The sequence below is a fragment of the Mustela putorius genome, unplaced genomic scaffold (genome assembly GCF_011764305.1).
Source record: "Mustela putorius furo isolate JIRA1106 unplaced genomic scaffold, ASM1176430v1.1 tig00003834_pilon_pilon_pilon, whole genome shotgun sequence".
NCBI classification, from domain to species: domain Eukaryota; kingdom Metazoa; phylum Chordata; class Mammalia; order Carnivora; family Mustelidae; genus Mustela; species Mustela putorius.
The window spans coordinates 104,729,503-104,735,502 of record NW_025421987.1 but is presented as its reverse complement, the minus strand read 5'-3'; the positions used below and the strand labels follow the sequence as shown (position 1 = coordinate 104,735,502).

At 40.2% G+C, this 6,000-nt stretch overlaps 1 protein-coding gene across 1 annotated transcript in view; it reads left to right on the top strand.

Annotated features, from left to right (window-relative positions):
* The first annotated feature begins 982 nt into the window (after nucleotides 1–982).
* The window catches only part of IL20RB (interleukin 20 receptor subunit beta), a 47,051-nt gene continuing 42,033 nt past the window's right edge, over nucleotides 983–6,000 (top strand). Inside the window, exon 1 of the mRNA XM_045088871.1 lies at nucleotides 983–1,039. The gene's annotated coding sequence lies outside the window, so the exon portion shown is untranslated. The remainder of the gene's footprint in view (nucleotides 1,040–6,000) is intronic.

The window sequence follows — 6,000 nt, the reverse complement described above, 5'->3', positions numbered from 1 at the left end:
GTGACTATTGGATGGAACCTAATATAAATGGTTTCCTTACGTTACTAATGTACATGGTTAAAAAGAAGAATTGTAAAAGTATCTTTTCCAACCCTTATCTCCCAGTTCACATCTCCAAATGCAGTTGTAGTTAATTCCTATCTTATAATGTGGATGTTTTGGTTTAGAATCTGGAAACTTATTTTTCAGAAACAGCTCAGATGCAATGTCCAAATCAACAAATTAGGAATGTAGCATTACAGCATGATTTAACCTTTCCACTTTAATATTTTGCTCCAAGAAAAGGGGGCCCTTTATATTCTTGTGTATATAGATACATATACAGAGATAGATCTTTTTTAACTGTTTCCAAGTGGCTTCACAGTTACAATCACTTTTTCCTTAAAGGATATTGATAAAAGAGAGATGACATCTTCATTTTATGTTCCGAACAGCATCCAGTGGACTTTCTAAAAAATGCAACCTTACTGCTGGGGAAAACCATTATTTGATTCTACTGTGAAGCAAGGTAGGAAGCTTCTCCCCTCTGATAAGCTGGTTCTGTTGGTTTAGCAAGTTTATATGACTCAGCTCTGTCATCTAAACACGTGTTGACCAGCATACTGTTCATACTCCACACCCTAATTTCTTGCTGTTACATGATCTAAACAAAGTGACCAAGGAACTGAAATGTATTTTTCTAGTTACCATGGAGATGTTTATTGATCAGAAAGTATACAGTTTGCCGAGACGTTTTTAATGAGTAGAACCTAAATTGAATGTTGTGAGGTTTTAAAGAATAGGAGTTTCAATCAGCCATGTTCATAGAGGTAAATTTTTTATAATGTTTTTTTTTTTTTTAAAGATTTTATTTATTTATTTATTTGACAGACAGAGATCACAAGGAGGCAGAGAGGCAGGTAGAAAGAGAGAGAGGAGGAAGCAGGCTATCCGCAGAGCGGACAGCCCGATGCGGGGCTCGATCCCAGGACCCTGGGATCACGACCTGAGCCGAAGGCAGAGGCTTTAACCCACTGAGCCACCCAGGCGCCCCATAGAGGTAAATTTTTTAAACCAAAATGTCTTTTTAAGATTATGTTTGTTGGCCAGAGCACGTTTAATTATCAAATATTTCAGAATTGGCCTGTTGCTCATAGTGGCTTAGCACAAACATTTATCTACTGGTCTACATTTATCTACTGTTTTGCTCAAATTACTTTTTAAGCTGTTTTTAAGGCTAGGTTAAAGCTAGGCTCAGTATTTTGGAATAATGTAAATTTCATTTGTAGTTATAACTGCAGAAGACAAAGAATAGTCAACTTCCTTTTTTCCATGTTTTGTGGTACCTTTCAGAAAAGTAATGACTTTCAAACAGGAAAACAAACATAAATAGACATCTAAGGTAAAATCCCTCGTTGCTTTAAATAAATTTCTGGGCTGATTCTAACAAAATTTCTATCTGAGACTATGTAGAAAAGTTGCAGATGGCCTTTGGGTAATTACGGAGACAGTTGGGTTCCAAAATGAGACTGAACTCCTGTCTGTTTTAGAACTATTATTGAATTGATTTTCTTGGGCTTTTACTGAAAGAAATATGTAATCCCTGAATAAGCATGTTGTTTCTAGGAGCATGTAATGCCAAAGTTTACTTGTTTTGATATGTTTTCTAAAGGGGGATGGTACAGAAAAGAAACACTGATTTCCTCAGGGCAAATGCTAATCACTTGGTGCCAAGATGAAAAGAATAGTATTTGACCTATTATATCTATATGTATGATTATGTGTAGTGTTTAGCTTTTGGAGATATTTATCCATCATCCAGCCATGAGGTCAACTCACCTCAACTCACTTCACAGGTGTCAGAGTTTTGAGCTAGCAATATGATACTGAAGAAAATAGACATAGCTGTCATAAAATTTATATTGCTAGTGATGAGATGCCTAACGGTGAAGTGCTCTAAAGAAAGAACAGAGCAGGAGGTTGAGGAGGTTGAGTGAGAAGTGGGGTGTTAATTAATATAGGGTGATCAAAGGATGCTTCTAATTTAAAAAAATTGACCTTTGAGCTTATTGTGTACTCCACTTAATAGAATCAGTGATGACTGACCAGGATTAAACTAGTGGTTGAGTGAAAATACAGCAGCCATAGCCATTTAAAAATTATACTACAATTTTCACTATTACAGAGCATTGTTTCTGGTTTCCAGGTTTTTTTTTTTTAATTGAATAAAATGGTATTTAAGTATAGAACTTTTAACTCAAAGGGCTTTTCTGAATAAAGCTTGATTCTCCATCTTAAGAGGAGTTGTTGGGGGATGTCAATTGAAAAAAAAAGCAGGAAGAACTGTTTGATCACACCTAAAGGGAAAAATTGAGGTTAAGGAGAATTAAATTCCTGGTGCTCTGCATTGGTGGTCAGACAATAAACTAGGAAGGAAATTGAAAAGTATAAAATATATTGAAAGGAGGTGAAAAAGGGCTATGAGAACCCTGAAAACTAGAGCTTGAAAGTTATATAGTTATATCTGGAGCAGACTCCATGGAAGCAGGAGTTAGAAGAGTAAGACAAGGGGAATACCCTGTGTTTTTTCCAAAAAGAAAGGAGGGAAAAAGGGAGGGAGGAAAGAAAAATTGAGACTGGATTATAACTATCAGATGTGCTAAAAACCCAGGACATAGATATTTAGGAATCTGGGTAAAGGAAAGGGAATTCTGTGCTAAGTAGGGCAAGAATGGTTATTGGAATGGAGTAATTGACCACGTAGTCCATGCCAAGGTACCAGGACCTATCCTGCGCTTACACAACCCTAAGAGTGGTAGCCTCAAATTTTGCGCCCTACTGCCCCACCCACCCTTGGTTCAATTCTAGTCCCAGCACTACAGAACTCAGAGAGCTTAGGAATCTCTTCTTCGATCATCAATTTCCTTATCCCTCCCCACTGTCTCTTTACCTTTCCCTAAAAGCCTTTTCTCTCCTTGCTTTTTCTTCCATAATTAAATATCAGATACTTAAGTGGCAAATAATATAATAGGAAAAAAATATTCCTATTTCTAGACTGTACTTGCTTATAGTAGGAAATAGGTCCAACTTCAGCAATTCGTCTTCAGACATAAATGATCCTTCAACTCCAGAGAGCAGTAGAAATTAACCTGAAAAGTGCAGGAAACATGTTAGAGAATAGTTTGGTTTGGGCATATTGCCTTAAAGAGACCCCAACCAGCTAACAAGAAGGTATAGAAGTACCTCAAAGTCAGAAGAAGGCATAGATCAGAGGGGGGAAGTCAAGGCAAAAGTAGGAGCTGGGAGGTGAGGCACAGCTGTCCAGAAGCTCTCAATGGCAGGCCCAAGCAGGGGTGATGGACTAAGTTCCTTGAGTCATGAACCAGTCCTGACAAGGACTTGTTCAAAAGCTGTGGCAGGCAGGTGGCATTATCCCTCAGTGTCCCTTGAGGTGTGCTGTGACAGAGACTGTCCTTGCGGTGGCTTGTGAAAGCTCAGTAATACTGCCTTGTGAACATGGCAGCGGGGCATCTTGCCAGGAACCCATGCCCAAGTAGAGCTAACTACCTTAACCCAAGTTCTGTTGAACAACTCTCCTGCTTCCCCCACAGCATAAGTAAATAAGTTGTTCCCTCATTCTCTGTTTACATACCTTATCCTTTCCATCCTCAGTGTATATTCCCTTCAACTTTGCAGTCCTTGAGCTTGGCTCATGCTACTGGCCCAGTTGGAATGCTCAACTGAATGTGTCTCTCCTACCCAGATCTAATTGGTAGATCCTTAGGATTCCATATTGAGGTTTGTCTGTTTCCTAAAACCTTTGCTACTCTCCAGGATCACTCACCCCACTGTGCTCCTCAGACACATTGTGGTACAGTTAGGTGAGTGAAAAGACTTGGAGTTAGGCAAACCTCGGTTGAAATTCCTGTCTCCATCCCGGACTAGCTCTGTGATGTATAGTAAATTTCTCTGATCCCTATGTCCTCATCTGAAAAGTTGGAAATCAGTTCTTACCTTGTAAGTCTGTTATATAATACATGGAAATCTTTATAATTATGGAAAGACTTTAGGGACAATTCTTGGCATGTAGTAGATACCCAGTATGCATTGACTTTGACTGTTAGCTTTTTTTTTTTTTTAACATTTTTTATTTTTTTGAGAGAGAGACAGTGAAAGAGAGGGTGAACCAGGGGAAGGTCAGCGGGAGAAACAGACTCCCCGTGGAGCAGGGAGCCCGATGTGGGACTCGATCCCAGGACTCCAGGATCATGACCTGAGCTGAAGGCAGTTGCTTAACCAACTGAGCCACCCAGGTGCCCCGACTGTTAGCTTTTAACACATGGAAATTGTGGGCAGAAATGGACTTAGGATAGAGGAATTTGGAAGCCAGGAATGGGAAAATAAGTGTCAAAGCTGGTATGTATGAAGCACTCCCAAGTTGGCTTGTGTCCAGACCCAAGGGCAGAGGGGGGCAGGATCAGAAGCAAGGAGAGCAGTGAGAGACTATGTACAAGCAGCTGGTGACCAGAAGTCGGGGCACAGATGTGGCCACTGACTCAGTACTGGGATCATGGAAAACATGCACCAAGTGCTCTTGAACATGATGTAGTAAAAAATACACAATTAATATTAACGCTTATTTTGCCAGATACCACTGTAAGTATACCATCCCATTTAGTCCTCACAACAGCCCTATGAATTAGGATGGTCTCCCAATTTACAGGTAAAGACAATAAAACAGACTATTTAAATGACTTGCCTAAAAAATTCAGCTAGTAAGTGGCAGAGCCCAGATGCCAACCCAGACAGTTGTTTCCAGAGCCACCTTTAAACTACCCTCTGATAGAGATCTTCAACTGGAAGCCTTTCTTTGCTGGTCCAGGGGCCAGACCATAAGATGGGGAGCCTGCAAAGGACCAGCCAAAGTGAATAATCCCCAATGGATTTACTGGTTGGTTTGTTTTTTAAAAGATTTTGTTTTTAAGTGATCTCTACACCTCACAAAACTCAAACCTATAACCCTGAGATCAAGAGTTGCATGCTCCACTGACTGAGCAAGCCAGGGGCTTCTGTATTTATTGTTAACATTATGAATATAGCAAATGGTTAATACAGCATTTGTGAAAACTATTGTATTCCTGGAACTGGGCTAATTGTGCTTTGTCAGTATTCTTTAATCCCACAACTATTATGTAAGGCATTACCTATTTTGTAAATGAAAAAAATAAGGAGTTGCTTATTTTTGCTTAAATAAGGAGTTGCTTAAAAAAATGGAGTTGCTTTCTTCCCATTCATATCAAAGGAGTACTACTTTTCCTATCCACTCCTCAACCTACAACTATCGATCTGATGAGCCAAGCTCTCCACTGAAACCCCATTACTTAGATTTAACAGATGGCCTTCCAGGTGCTAAATTCAGATGGCCTTCCAGGTGCTAATTTGTGATCAACTTAGTGACTCCTCTGCACTCCTTGATGACTTCCCCCATCCTTCATCATTTCCAGGACCACAGTTTGCCAGGGCTACCTCTCTGGTCTATTTTTCTCCCTGTATCTCCATTTCTTCTTTCTTGTGCTGGTCCTTATAGGTAGGTCTTCTCCAGGAGCCTGTCCACATGTCTCCTTTATTTACACAATCTCCTTGCATGCTCTCACCCATTTCCTGATCTCTGCTACCACTGGAATGCTGAGGGTAGGGGAAATGGTGCCATGCCCTTGACACCCACAGATTTGGGACAAAGATCATTAACATACTAGAGACTGCTGCTGCCCATAAAAGCATGTCAAATTGAAGTGTATGAAGGTGAACACATGGAACCTTCTGTACCACCCCCAACCCTGCCTAGTCAGACCTCACCTCTTCCTCCTCCTTTCCATTATTTTGATTAAGGACCTGCCATCCACCCAGTTACTCATGCCTAGACCTGAAAGTCTTGTTTTCTTCCTCCACCCTGCTAATCCATTCTGTATGATAGAGCTATCAGTTCTGCCTCTTTCATCTTTTGAATTTAGTCACTTCTCT